This window comes from Lynx canadensis, chromosome D3, assembly GCF_007474595.2.
Source record: "Lynx canadensis isolate LIC74 chromosome D3, mLynCan4.pri.v2, whole genome shotgun sequence".
Classification (NCBI taxonomy): Eukaryota; Metazoa; Chordata; class Mammalia; order Carnivora; family Felidae; genus Lynx; species Lynx canadensis.
The window spans coordinates 16,367,103-16,382,499 of NC_044314.2; the positions used below are offsets into that span (position 1 = coordinate 16,367,103).

The 15,397-nt window shown below is 45.1% G+C and overlaps 1 long non-coding RNA gene across 1 annotated transcript; it reads left to right on the forward strand.

The window, feature by feature from the left end:
- Positions 1 to 5,829: 5,829 nt before the first annotated feature.
- On the forward strand, positions 5,830 to 15,030 carry LOC115528693. Its single transcript, XR_003973353.2, has 3 exons — positions 5,830 to 6,037; positions 10,285 to 10,365; positions 13,932 to 15,030. It is a non-coding gene; the product is annotated as an uncharacterized LOC115528693 (long non-coding RNA).
- The last annotated feature ends 367 nt before the right edge of the window (positions 15,031 to 15,397 follow it).

The window sequence follows — 15,397 nt, forward strand, 5'->3', positions numbered from 1 at the left end:
ACTATGCCTTTTTTTTGTTCATGTTCAGTATTCATGAAACTAGAACAAGCCAAGAGGAAAGGACCAACTTCAGAAGTGTGATAGATTCAAGGTTTTTAGAAACCATAAGCTCAGTTATAAAGGAATCCGAACAAAGCTAGGTATGAAACAGCATTCTCAGGGTCTTGGCTCAAACTCGGGCTTCTTTTTCTTTAACCATTGAAAAAAAAGTGAAGATGGATACCCTTTGGGGCACCTGGGTGGCTCAGTTAGTTAAGAGTCCGACTTCAGCTCAGGTCACGATCTCATGGTCCGTGAGATCGAGCCCCGCGTTGGGCTCTGTGCTGACAGCTCAGAGCCTGGAGCCTGCTTCGGATTCTGTGTCTCCCTCTCTCTCTGCCCCTTCCCTGCTCGTGCTCTGTCTCTCTCTCACTCACTCTCTCTCTCTCTCTCAAAAATAGACATACATTCAAAAACTTTTTTTAAAAGATTGATACCTTTCTTATACCATACACCTTGTGCTAAAATAAATCCCAGACTGATTTGAGGTTTTAATGTAAAATATAAAACCACATAAGAACCAAAGGAAAATACAAACAATAAATGGAGAAAAGCAAAAACAACAAAAAATACAGTCGAATATTGATATAATCTTGAGGTACAAGTGGCTACGTGAAGACAAACCAACAGCAAACATTGTAAAGGAAATGAGAGGTAGCTTTGTTTTTATTCAAGTTAAAAAACTTTTTACTCAGGATGAAAGCACCGTAAACAGAGGCAAACCAAAAGGACGTGGGCAAAAGTCTCGTCAGTTTCCCTTTGGTTGCAAGCAGTCCACTCAAGCTAGTGCATGACAAACAGAAGAAAAGGAACAGCAGGTAGGGATACAGGAGTATCTCACAGACTCCAAGGACAGGAGCATAGCTGGACCTCAGGAAAAATGGGAACAGGGCACGGAAAACCATTGGGAATGAAGGGCTGAAGTGGCCATTCTCAGAGTTGTCCTGGGACCGCGGGTCCCCGGTCACCCATTTCTCAGTCTACACTGTGGCTCCCTTCTTATCTCTCGGACTGTCTTTCCCACCCTCTCTGTGCACCTGCCTGCTCCCGACCTTGTAGGTCTTCAAATCTACCCACATACGGAAGCTGTACTCCACAGTCACTTGCTCCCAAGACAGTGGTGACCTGGTGGCCTGAGCAGGACGAGGCCATTCCCCGGCCCATCAGTCCTTTTCTGGTGAGAATGCAGGCTCCTGATCTCATCACATTTTCTGATCTAGCTCCCAAAGAGCCCACTCCAACCCCACGGCAGGGTCTGCCCCACGGTAAGCTCCGCCCATCCTGAAGAGGCATCTCAAAGGGAACTGTGCAGGTCCATTTTTTAAAATTTTTATTTAAATCCAAGTTACTGTAATAATGTCATAATCACTAAGTTAATGAATTCAGTGATTCATCACTTACATATAACACCCAGTGCTCATCCCAGCAAGTGCCCTCCTGAATGCCCATCACCCATCTAGCCCATCCCCCCACCTGTCACCCTGCCCCCCCCCCCCCAGCAACCCTCAGTTTATTCTCTGTACATAAGAGTCTCTTTTGGTTTTCCTCACTCTCTTTTTATTTTATTTTTCCTTCCCTTCCCCTATGTTCATCTGTTTTGTTTCTTAAATTCCACATATGAGTGAAATCATCTGATACTTGTCTTTCTCTGGCTGACTTATTTCGCTTTGCATAATACATTCTAGTTCCATCCATGTTGTTGGAAATGGCAAGAGTTCCTTCTTTTTGATTGTCAGTAATATTCCATTGTGTGTGTATATGCCACATCTTTTTAAAAATTTTATAATGCTTATATTTATTTTTTAATGTTTATTCAGTTTTTCTTAAAATTTTTGTAACATTTATTTATTTTTTGAGAGACAGAGAGAGACAGAGCATGAGCAGGGGAGGGGCAGAGAGAGAGGGAGACACAGAATCCGAAGCAGGCTCCAGGCTCCGAGCCGTCAGCACAGAGCCCGACGTGGGGCTCGAACTCACGAACCGCAAAATCATGACCTGAGCCAAAACCAAGAGTCAGATGCTTAACCAACTGAGCCACCCAGGGTCCCCATACCACATCTTCTTTATCCATTCATCAGTTGATGGACATTTGGGGTCTTTCCATAATTTGGCTATGGTTGATAGTGTACAGGTCCCTTTTAAAAGGTAGGTAAGGAGGGGTGTCTGGGTGGTTCAGTCGGCTGAGCGTATGACTTCAGCTCAGGTCATGATCCCACGGTTCGTGGGTTCGAGCCCCGCGACGGGCTCTGTGCTGATAGCTCGGAGCCTGGAGCCTGCTTGCGATTCTGTGTCTCCCTCTCTCTCTGCCCCTCCCCTGCTCACGCTCTGTCTCTCCCTCTCTCTCAAAAATAAATAAACATAAAGGTAAGGAAATGAGCCAAATGTTTTTCATCTTTACTGTGCTCAGAAAAAGACATAATGGCTGAAGGCTGAAGCATAAAGAGGTTTCAATTACAGAGGAGAAAGACCTTCATCAGACTGGGGCTCCCTCCCCACCCTCCCCCCCCTCCAACGCCCGTATGCTCTGTTCCTCTCTGATTGAAACCTCTCTGGTTCCTCCTCCGTCCTCACACCCGTCCTTCACTAGCTTCTACAAGGACGAAGAAGAGTGATTCCTTTATTTTTCATTGTGGCTTCAGGTGCTTGGAGGAAAACTGCCTCCCCACACCTCTTCCTCTCTTTATAAAATTTTTTTCCTAATTATCAAAATAACACATGCTGATAGTAGAAAACTTGGAAAAGGCAGAAATATGTACATTACATACATTACAAACACGTATTAGAGCTTTACTACCTAAGTGGCTGATAATGCCAAGTACTAAGGGGGCAAATTGAAAGTTCCTATTTGCTTTTATGTGTTATACATCAATTCAGGGCATACGTGCTAAGCTCCTACATGTGCCGGCTGCTGGCAAGCAGGAGCGGGACGTAGGAAAGACTAGGAATGGCATCTAGCCACCCCCCTGTGGCTGGGGAGGCGTTCCCCCCGCCACCAACAATTTGAGGGCAATCCCCATGCTGTGTAATGAATTATTTCTCTGACATTCGCTCTGCAAAGAAAAAGGAAAATATAGGCAGAAGATACAGCCTTTCATTCAGCATAAATCTGAATGGATGTGCATGTTTCAAAGAGTTGAAAGGTGTGTGACTGATCTTCTCATTGTCTCTGTATCAACTGCTGTATAATTTATTTAGAAGACCATTTCGGCGCAGCAGAGAAAATATGACATTGCTCATTTTCTCTATGTCAGTTTCCTCACCATACCCATCTGTGGGATCCGTCTACCCTACCCATTCATCTGCGGGTAGTGCTGCAAAGGTTGTGTTTTGAAACCACAAATTCTTCCTGAACTTACCAAAGTGTGAACGTGTACCGAATGATTATGAAATCATGGAGGAATCTTTTTTTTTCCCAAAATAAAAAACTGTATTGTTTTACAGAATAAATTGCCCCATACGCATGGGAAAACGTATTTGAGGTTATTTATTTGTTTGTTCTTAAGGCTTTTACGTTTGTTTTGTTTTGTTTTGTTTTTAACTCCAGTATGGTAAACATACGTGTTATAATAGTTTCAGGTGTACAATATAATGATTCCACACCAAGTGCTCATCAGGGCAAGTGCACTCCTTCATCCCCATCTCCTATTTCATGCCCCTCCCCCACCCATCTCCTCTCTGGAAACCATCAGTTTGTTCCCTGTATTAATGGTCTGTTTCTTGGTTTGTTTCTCTCTCTTCCCCTCCTTTGTTTTGTTTCTTACATTCCGCATGTAAGTGAAATCATATGGTATTTGTCTTTCTCTGAGTGACTTATTTCACTTAGCATTATACTCTCTATCTCCATCCATGTTGTTGCAAATGGCACGGTTTCATTCTTTTTTGTGGCCGAATAATATTCCAGTGTGTGTGTGTGTGTGTGTGTGTGTGTGTGTGTATACACCACATCTCCTTTATCGTATCGTTCCTTAATCAATGGACACTTGGGCTGCTCCCATAATTTGGCTGCTGTAAATAATGCTGCTATGAACATAGGGACGCGTATATCCTTTTGAATTAATGTTTTTTTTTAAGATTTTATTTTTAAGTAAGCTCTACACCCAATGTGGGGCTTGAACTTATAACCCCGAGATCAAGAGTCGTGTGCTTTACTGACTGAGCCAGCCAGGTACCCCTGCGTTAGTGTTTTTGTATTGTTAGGATAAATACCCAGTACTGTGATTCCTGGATCATAGGGTAGTTCTATTTTTAACTTTTGGAGGGAACCATCATACTGGTTTCCACAGTGGCTGCCGTTTGAATTCCCACCAACAGTGCGTGAGGGCTCCTTTTTCCTCACATCCAGTGTGAAGGAGTCCTTACCTGAACTCAGTATTGCCAAGATGATAAAGGGCTGTATGTTGGAGGCTTTTATAAAGCATTAGGTATATCAGGTATTTCATTAATATGTTTTTTTATAGAACTTAGTCCAGTCCTCACATGTGTTGTTACACACTATAAACATACCTAATATAGTTTGCTACCATTAATTTTGAATTTCTGTATCCAAGACAACTTTTTTAGCACAAAGAGAAAAGGTCCATTTCAGGGAAACTAGTACTCAGAGCAAATGCATATAAAGTATTAAAATAATGCAAATTCTTACGTGGTTTATATGATTAATACACATACAATCGACACTGAATACTGTGGCACACAAGCAAGTGATATCCAGATTCAGTGTAGATAACACTCTGTAGCCAGAAAAACAAAAAATGAAGAGTAGAACGCCTCTTAACATTGGCTTTGGAATTTGAATGTTACGAAGATGGTTATTTACTGAATACTATTTAGAATGGTGCTCTAAAGTTTGTGGAGAAATCGATTTGTATCTCTCTCTCTTTTTTTAAGTTTATTTGCTTATTTTTGAGACAGAGAGAGAGAGAGAGAGTGTGTGTATGCAAGTGAGACAGGCGCAGAGAGAGAGGGGGGAGAGAGAGAGAGAGAGAGAGAGAGAGAGAGAGAGAGAATCCCAAGCAGGCTCTGGGCTCTCAGAGCAGAGCCCCACCTGGGACTTGATCCCACCAACCTGTGAGTTTATGACCTGAGCAGAAATCAAGAGTGGGAGGCTCGGGGTGCCTGGGTGGCTCAGTTGGTTAAGCCTCCGACACTGGCTCAGGTCACGATCTCTGCAGTCTGTCGGGTCCAGCCCCACATCTCTCTGCCCCTCCCCCACTCATGCGCGCATGTGCTCTCTCTCTCTCTCTCAAAATATAATTAAAAAACATTAAAAAGAAAAGAGTGGGAGGCTCAACACACTGAGCCACCCAGGCACCCCCATTCCAAAATTTTTTGAGAAGACATTCCATATTGAGAACAATATTATATGATTCTTACCTGTTCAGGGGAGGTAGAGAAAAAAAACGAATACACACCTAAGTCAAATCACATGCCTGGCCAGCGTGTGTTGGCATTTTGTCAGGGGAGCAGTTTGGGGTGAAACCAGTGCCGTGACCCCCTCCTCTGTTTGGGGAACCAACCATGGTCATAGACGTATTCACTGGGTCATCAAACAGTGTTGGAGTGCCGGCCACGATATTCGAAGGCCACCTCAAAGGTAAGGGAAGCGATGGGCCCAGTCCTCAACGCCCACGTAATCGCGTGGGGGAAGGAAGCGTAGGGACAAGCGTGGGAGACTCGGAGGTACTTGGCAATGGGCCACACCAGCAAGGTTGGCCCGCAGTGGGGAGGGGCCAGGCCGGGTGGGTGGGAGGATAGGCTGGGAGCAGGGTGGAGGGGAGGAGTCGGGAAAACAGGCCAGCGGAAGAGGAAGTTCGGGCTCCCAGCTTGGCCCCGAGGCAGGTGAAGCGCAGGGCGGGGAGTGGGTTTACACTGTCGGAGGCATCCGACAAAATCCGGTGGAGATGCGGCCAACTTCTCCATCGTGCAGTCGGGCAGGGGGCTGACGAACCAGTGCAGCCGAGGAAACAGCAGTGAGTGGACAATGACCGCAGCCGCCAAGGTCGGGCGGGGGGGGGGGGAGGGACGGGGACGTCCTTGTGGGGGATTCAGGAAGGGCACACGGCGCGCGTGGTTGGGCCCGACCCTCGAGCCTTGCATTTGCTGCTCCCAGTGGAGCCCCGTGCCGGGTACTTGCACGAGAGCCTCAGAGACTTCCAGTCCGAGGGCAGTAAGCACGCATTTATGAATGATCTCACGCTTCTCCCCTCCCCTGGGTTCAGCTGCCTTTTGATCCACAAGTGGGAACAGATGAGGACCGCTTGCTTTTTGGAGATGCCTGCTCTCGTGCCAGTGGAGAAACGGAAACTATTTGTTGTGCTCGGGGTTTCAGCCCTTGTTCGGAGGATCCCGGCGACACATGTGTTCCTCCCCTCCTGGGTCTCACAGTGTCCCTGAAAACGGATGTTTTCAGCCTAGGGCGAGTTGGGGCAGATGAACGAATACGTCCCGTTTGGTGGCAGGACTGGGGTCTGTCTACCTGCCCCCTGACATCGTTCTTCAGGGCAGTAGTTAGGGCGTGGGTTTCCAGTAGCCAATCCTATATTCAAGCCTGTAGTATACAACCCAGTGGTCTCAGGGGTCTGGTTTTGGTTAAGCTCGGGAGAGAAGTGCCCTGGGGCGGAGAGGAGAGCTAGACCTTGGCAGTAAGTGTATTTGTGCTTGTATTGCCCGGCCCAAAGCCTGCACTGAGCTGGCGCCCCGTAAAATGTGTGGAATGAACACATTGTAATAATAAGGAATTAGAGAGGAAACCTTTCAAATGGTAAATGTGATGCCTAATCCTTTATATTTTGCTAAATATCATTTCGGATATGGTTCCTAATACTAAAGTGGTTTTAGTATTTTAAGCATGATGCTATTGCATTAAGCTTTACTTTGGAAAAAAAAATGTACAAAATTAAATGGCTGAAAGCTGAGCTTTCTGAGTGCAATGCACCCACAGGGAAGTTTTTTCTTTAGGGAAAAAGCTACAGGGGAGGCTGAACAGTCACTGTGTGACCTCACCTATTAATGGCACATCAAGTACTTAAAAAACAGTAGAGAGAATCTCAAATCCCATCATCAAATTGATAGAACAAACAATAGACCCTTTGGACTTAAAAAAAAAATGCAACAACGGGGGCGCCTGGGTGGCTCAGTCAGTTAAGCATTTGACTCTCAACTTCCGCTCAGGTCTTGATCCATAGTTCGTGAGTTCGAGCCCCACAGCGGGCTCTGCACTGAGTGTGAGGACCTTGCTTGGGATCTCTCTCTCTCCCTCTCTCTGTGCCCCTCCCTCACTCTCTCAAAAAAGAAAAACCAAAAAACCAAAACAAAATGCAACTACAACTGGGTGAAGCAAACAAAGTAGGGATTTTTCGCATACAGCCGTAACAGCTACAGGGTAGGTAAGTGTCTGTCTACACGAGTTACATGCACCTGGTTTCTAAGGGACAGGACTCTGCAGGATGTTGAAAGTCAGTGCTGCAGCTGGTGTGCGAGTCTCCGAGATGAGGCTTTTCCTGCCGTGTGCCCTTCTCTCCAGTATTGAGAGTCCCAGGGAACAAAACAGATTAAATCATCACGTTAATTCTGTGCACGGGGCATGAAGAACAGTGTTCCCCTTGGAAAAGTAAAAGGCATTAAAATGTAGACAAGGCATGCTCAGAACCTAGGACGATGCCTCTAACGTCCAGTGTGATGCCTCATGATAAATGCAGAAATAATTGCAGAAGGAAGGAGGGGAGAGACTGGGGAGGGGAGAGAGAAGAGGATGGGGGAGGAGGGAGAGAAGCACAGCAAGAACCGCCCCCCCCCCATGCTCAGTCCCTCCTGTGAATCCCCCAGATCGTTAACAGTGGCAACGCCCGCCCCGCCTGGACTTTTCCTCTCCCTAAATTCTAAAGTTCCTCCAATTCCTTCCCTACCATCAAAACTTAACTTGTTTGTTCCTTATTTACAAAGGGCCGCTGACAGGCTACTGTGACAACTTAAGGAGATGAGGTGTCAGTGGCTGATCATAACAGCACGTGTTGTCCCCATCGGATGACATTTACGTTTAATTGTGGCCTTGAATGCCGGCAGTAGTAATCCTAGAGAGGTAAGAACAGCTACCAGGAGCCTCCGGCTCAGCGGGGGGCCTTGGAAAAGCTCTGGGACGTGGTCATGAGCTTCCACTGACATTTTTATCACATCCGCCAAGGGCAGCTGTCCTCTCCTCGGCCGCAGATATATCTGAGTGTTCCAAAGTGGGCAGTTGGGTATTCTTTTGAAGGTCCTCTGGGAACCCACGGTAGCTCAAGTTTGATTTTCCAAGAGCAATAAATCCAAATGTTTAATGAAAAAGTCTTTTAAAATTTGAACTCGTTTTCTTGTTTCTATCTCAGGGAAGGTGGAGGGCAACTGGGGAGTAACCCTCCTCACCAAGCCTTCTTTTATCTTCTTTATTTAAAAAAGTTATTTTAATTTATTTATTCTTGAGAGAGAGAGAGAGAGAGAGAGTGCATAAGCAGGGGAGGGGCAGAGAGAGAGACAGAGAATCCCAAGCAGGCTCCACACTGTCAGCATGGAGCGCAGTGCGGAGCTCGAACTCACAAACCGTGGGATCATGACCTGAGCAGAAATCAAGAGTCCGTTGCTTAACTGAGCCGCCCAAGCGTCCCTAAGCCATCTTTTATGTATGTGAAGACAGGAATTAAGTGTCATCCGTTCTGAACAATATGACCTCAATTTTTCTAGACTTCTTTTAATAGGAAGTCCTTTTGCACCTGCTTTAGCATATCCCCTTTTCCTGGGTTTGCTCCACTTTCCCACATAACTTCTAAATTGCAGGGGCGGTGCCTTACTTGCACCACCTGTGGTTTCCTTTGGAACGCCAACAGCAGGTGCAGCCCACACCTGTTGTGCGCGCGCGCACACACACACACACACACGCACACACACACACACATACACACATCCACCACAGAAACTGCTTTGGAGATGGGGTAAAACAAAGAACATATAACCCTGTTGCATAAAAATGAGGGTTAGAAGGATCAAGGTTGTAGATGTGCAGTCCTCTTACTGAGGTCCTTGCTCCCTTCGGGGGGGATGGTTCAGTGGTCAAATCCCTGCACAACTTCATACAGACTCACTTGTGAGGGGAGCCCTTTGCAGGCTGCCCACTTTCTAACTGGGTTCAGGACTCCCAAACCACACCCTTTGCCACTTCATGGGGATTCCTCTAAAACCAAGATACCCTCTTACATGGCCACAGCACAGTTATCAACTGCAGGAACTTAATATCAACACCATAGTTTTAGCTAATCTCTAACCCATGTTCCAATACCGTCCATTGTCCCAGGAACGTCCTCCGTGCATTCAGTCCGGGATGCAGCCCGGATCACGGTGTGCGTTCAGTTGTCATTTATTCTCCTTTACTCCGAACGCTTTCGCAACTGCTCTATGCCTTTTACGACATTGACATTTCTAAGAAGACTACTTATATGTTTTTTTAATTTTATTTTTAAGTAAACTCTACACCCAATATGGGACTTCAACTCTTAACCCTGAGATCAAGAGTTGCCCACTCTACCAATGGAGCCAATCAGGTGCCCCCAGCCTACGTATTTTATAGAAAGTTTCTCCGTTTGGGTATATCTAGTGTTTCCTCATGATTACATCAAATAGATTTTGAGGGCTTCTCCATGGAAAGTTAGAAATCATGTAGTGCACAGCATGGTGACTATAGTTAATAGTGTCGTATTGCATATTTGAAAATAGCGGGCGGGGCACTGGGGTGGCTCAGTCGGTTAAGTATCTGAATCTCGATTTCGGCTCCGGTCGTGATCTCCCGGTTCGTGGGTTCGAGCCCTCCATCAGGCTCTGCACAGACAGTTTGGAGCCTGCTTGGGATTCTGTCTCTCTCTCTCTCCGTCCCTCCCCACCCCCTCTCAAAATAAATAAATAAACTTAAAAAAAAAAAGAAAGTTGCTGGGGGAGTGGATCTTGAAATTTCTCATCATGAGAAAAAAATGTGTAACTATGTAGGGTGATGTTAACTGGACTTATTATTATTTCACAATATACGCAAATATCAAATCATTATTTGTATGGTTGAAACTAATACAATGTTACGTCGATTATACCTCAAAAGGAAAGACAGAAGGAAAGGAAAAACTCTTCCAGTGCCTTCCGTCTCATTGAGGATGAAATTTACACATTTACCAAGCCCTACAAGGCCTTGCTTCCTCAATACTGATCCTTGGCTCTCTCTCTCTGCCTCAGGCCCTTTGCACTTGCTGGTACTACTTCCTGATGTGCTCTTCATCCCGATCATTGCTTGTCATGTTCCCTCATTTTATTCAGGTACGTTTAATTACAAACCGAAAGATAACCTCAGATTCCAATCCACAGCATTCCTTCATCGTTTGGAGCCCTCCTTTCCTGCCAGATTTCTGAGAGCCTTCCTTTCTCTGTTTCCTGTCCCCGCAGGGTACACGTGTGTGTGAAACGCTGATTAATACTTTGCTCTTTGGAACCAACCGGGTGTACCTTCAATGTCCAGTCTTTTAAAGATGGGAGTTTGGATTTTAGAGCACTGACTGTTAATTTACATGACAGTGACATCTAGTGGATCGCTAATGACAGTCGGAGCTACAAGCTCTAAAGATCAAAGGAGGGGCAAAACAAACATCAGCCACGAACAGCAAAACTCCACCCTGATTCCTGGAAAGATGCTCTAGTGAGGTCTGGAGAATCCATTGAGATTTCTGTTGATGATGTGGCCATTGATGGGTTAAGGATATCTGAAGATTTAGGTTTCACTATGCATGTTGGGGATGGAGCGTGGAGGACAAGCCTAAATATGAAAAAATGAGAGAATTTGTTGTGTGGGATAGCTTAAGCTGCTACAAGTTCATTTTTCAAGAGGTTGATTTATCACTCAAAAGCGAGGGGCGCCTGGGTGGCTCAGTCGGTTAAACGCCCGACCTCAGCACAGGTCATGATCTCATAGTCTGTGGGTTCAAGCTGTGCTGACAGCTCAGAGCCTGGAGCCTGCTTCCGATTCTGTGTCTCCCTCTCTCCCTCTGTACCTCCCTCTGCTCACGCTCTGTCTCTCTCTCCCTCAAAAATACACATTAAAAAAAAATTTTTTTTTAAAGGTGATAGGAACATGAAATTAGTGCATGCTGTCACCAAGTGGTGGTACTAATTCGGAAGAAAAGTAAAATTTTGGTCATTAGGTGTGCTCAGCTGGACGAAACTAGCAAATTTTGCTCTTGATCTGAAATCAACAGTCAGATGCTTAACCCAGGTGCCCCTAACAGCAAGCTTTAAAATATAAGATTAAGGAATAGTTTAATAATTATTATAAGTTTGGACAATTTATATCACAATGAAGAATGTGCAAGTCATGTTCTCATGTTATGTTCTCACACCCACATGAGCAAAGCATGTTATCAGACTTTTTGTTCCTGTTAATCAAAAATTTTATTTTGCCTTTCTCATATGATGCCTGAGATTGAGTAACTTTTCATCTGATTTTATTTTTTTGGTGACTTGTGCCCTTGTATTTTGCCCATTTCTCTATGAAGCTAATGACATTTTAAAATTGATTTGTAGAAGCTCTTTATATATTAGGGTAATTGGCTCTTTAGCTGAGATACGAATTGCAAATATTGTTTCCGGTGTCTTTTTACCTTGCTTTTGATGGTTTTTCCCATGTAAAATTTTCTTATCGTTTGGGTTTTTGTGTTATAAAGACATTCCCTTCTCTAAGGACTATAAAAGAAAATTATTGCATGGTTTTCTTTTAGTACTTTTATTGTTTATCTTTTCTTTTTAAGTATATGATCAACCTAGAGTCTGTGAAATAGTGTTCTCCGTTTAATTTGTCAGTTGCTGCTTGTTCAAACATCATTTATTCAATAATGTACTTTAAATGTCACCTATCACTTGGGTTCTGCTTTGCCCAGGACTATCCTGGTTTTTACTTGTTGTCCTGGCTTAGTTTTGAATTGTGTTCCCTTTCATTCTCCAGTGTGGCCTGGTTTGAATAATAAATTACACGTTTACCTTCCTACTCATGATAACGAATACGATACCCTTGACCAAAATTGACCCATGTTAAATTTTACTCCACTGGCTTACTTGTTTGTGCTCTCTCCCTATATTTCTTTTTTCTATTATTATTTTTTTAACATTTATTTATTTTTAAGAGAGCAAGACAGAGCACGAGCTGGGGAGGGGCAGAGGTGGGGGTGGGGTGGGGGTAGGAGACAGAGAATCCAAAGCAAGCTCCAGGCCCTGAGCTGTCAGCACAGAGCCCAACGCGGGGCTTGAACTCACAGACCTCGAGATCATGACCTGAGCCAAAGTCAGATGCTTAACTGACTGAGCCACCCAGGGCGCCCCCCACCCCTCCTATATTTCTTAAGAGTAGGAATAGTCTCTTTCGTAGCCTCGGTATTTTCCTTGAAGCAATATTTTTATCTAATCTACTGTCATACTACAATTTTGTCAGTTGCCCTAATAATCCCCCTTATAGCATCCCTGTGCCTCCCCAAGCGCCTCTCTCCCTGCCGCCCCACCAAGTTTATGGTCAGATCCAGTTTATGGTCAAACATTGGATTTACTTGTCGTGTCTCTTTGGCTTCCTTTAAGCTAGAATTGTTTCCCTTTTATGGCGTTGACACTTTTGAAGAATACGGTCTTCCCCTACCTTTTTATTCCAGAACATTCTTCATTTTCTGTGAATCACAGCCATTCTTAATTACAGAGCTCCACTGCCTCCGTGGGGGCTGAACAAGAATCGATAGCCGTATCTCCTCCATAATCTTCCCAGAGAACTGGATCTCAGGCTCCCTGAATGGATCTGGTCAGTGAAGTGAGTGAGGGAAGGCTTCACACACTGGCTCTGGGACCCCACTCTTTCCCCATCCACCTTTGATCACTCTCTTCTAGAAAGTCCTTGGCTTGGCAATTGGTTGATCCCAAGTCTTGGGTCAGAGGGATGGATGTGGTAGGTTCTGAAATGGGGAGAGTCTTTTCAAAACTATGGGGCCAGAAGCATTATGGTACCCACTTACCTGGCCTCGCTCTGTCTGATGTCCCTTCCCGCCTCCCTCCTGCCCTTCCCTAGCCTCCCAAGCCTCTCTAATCACAACCACCGGCCTCGCTCTGTATCACCTAAAGTCATTCCAGGTGCCTCCAGGGACACAGGACCCCACCCCGCCCCCATTAAGAATCATGTCCCCTTGGGGTACCTGGATGGCTCAGTTGGTTGAGCGTCCAACTTTGGCTCAGGTCGTGATCTTGCGGTTTGTGAGTTTGAGCCCCGCGTCGGGCTCTGTGCTGACAGCTCAGAGCCTGGAGCCTGCTTCAGATTCTGTCTCCCTCTCTCTCTGCCTCTCCCCAGCTCACACTTGGCCTCTCTCTGTCTCTCAACTAAATAAACATTTTAAAAAAATGTAAAAAGAATCATGCCTCCTTACGATCTCTCAGTACGTCTCTCTCTAAGGCCTCAATAAACTGTTTTCCCAAGTCAGACTCAGAGCATTCTTGGACCAAATGGCATGATCCTCATCTGAACAAAAACTTCTTCTTTCTTACATGACTGCCCCAAAATATTTGTGCCCCATTAGGATTGGAGAAAGATCTCCTCCAGACAGCCATCCCAGGGAGCCTGGAGGAACCCTGGTAAATGTAGCTTTTGCTCACTAGCCCACGTTGCTGTAAGGGCCTCGCTGGAAGAAATCTTGGCAGGAGTCTCTCCCCGTGGACTAGTCTCTATATGGCTCCCCACTCAGCTTTGCTTATTATGGAGCCTGCTTCTGCTTCTCCCCATCTGTGTCCTGAAGGAGTCCCAGCCTGCACGACCCCCCAGTTTGCCGCCCACTGATTGCTTTCTTGTTTGACCCTTGATCTTGTAGATGAGCACATGCTGAGTCCCCACTCCACGGAGCCCGCATGAACCTCTGGACCTCTGACCGACCTGCCCACTTCTTTCCTAAATTTTGACTTCTGAAAAGATCAACACAGCTAAACCACTTCAACCTGGCAGGGAGAGGCCCCTGCCTTGGCATATCCCTACCCACTGGAGCCCTGACTTAGCAGAAGTTCTCATCATGGGAGATCCAGGAAAGTCTCTGAAAGAAGATGCCGAGGTTCCCAGGAACACCTTTCCTGAGTCTGTGCTATGACTAGGGCATCTTTGTTTTATGCACCTACGTGAAGCAGACATTTTTGGCAATGCCTTTATTCTACAGAACGCCAGCTAGGTCTAGGGCTAAGAAAAGCACCATGTTTATATGCCCACCAATTTTCTCAATCATGAGCAAATTATTTGCTCCTCGCCCCGTGAAAAAATGAACTTTCTCTTTTGAGAGTTTGGAGAAAATAAAAAAGCGAAATTAACCAGTCAAAGAGAGCTTGGACAATAAAGTGAACAAAGACATTTGCTTTCCAAAAGCGTGTTTAAATATTTTATCTAGAAAAATCTTCCCAAAGTTATAAATAGCGCCTAGCTACGAGTTCCAGCATCAACCTCGGAGAAGTGCTTCCAGCTTTATGACTGAGTTTGTGTGCCTGTGGCCAAATGGATTTGGAATGGAAACTTTTTTTTTTTTGTCATCTGGCTTATTGTTGTTTCCTTCTGTGGCCACAGTGTTTGTCTGGGCCATGGGATTACTCGATCAATCAAATATTTATTGAGTAACCAGACGACCAATGGAAAAACTAGGCTTGGATCATATTGTACAGATCATACTATGTGTCTTAAAGTCTTAAGGCAGTTGTGCTCACTAATGGTCATCTCTTTTTTTGGGAGCTTAGAAAAGGATCCATTTGGAAAAAGAGAAGTCTCCATGCAGAAGCAAATACCTTCCTCTGACTTTTGGCAAACAAAATATTCGCAAATTCCATCGCCCTGTTCTAATATCTATTTATAAATGTTTCTCTCCATTCTAGAGGTTTTCTCTGTAATATGTGCACCATGCCAATGACATCCTTTAAAGCTGGAAGTTTTCAGAATTAAATTCTGGTTTCCTTAATTTACTATAGGAATACGTCCCTAGAGACTGTAAGTCCAACATAAATGATGTGTGTGTCGGAAGGCGAGTATATACACCCTTATGTTTTTTGCTAAATGGGTGTAGAGTCACGAGTGCTATTTATCAATATTTCCGCGTCTCCTCTTTTTGGGGATGTGGAAAGATGTCAGTCGTCTGCCCACTTGAAGTTAGGGTGGTAGGCCAGCTGACTGCTTCGGCCAGTGAAACGTGAGCAAAACTGAGAGGTGCCCCTTTTGGGTAGGTGGTCAACTTCTCATGTTCCCTTCCATCTTCCATGATCATTGGTAATGTTCTAGCCGGTAGAGATTTGATCAGCATGCATCCAG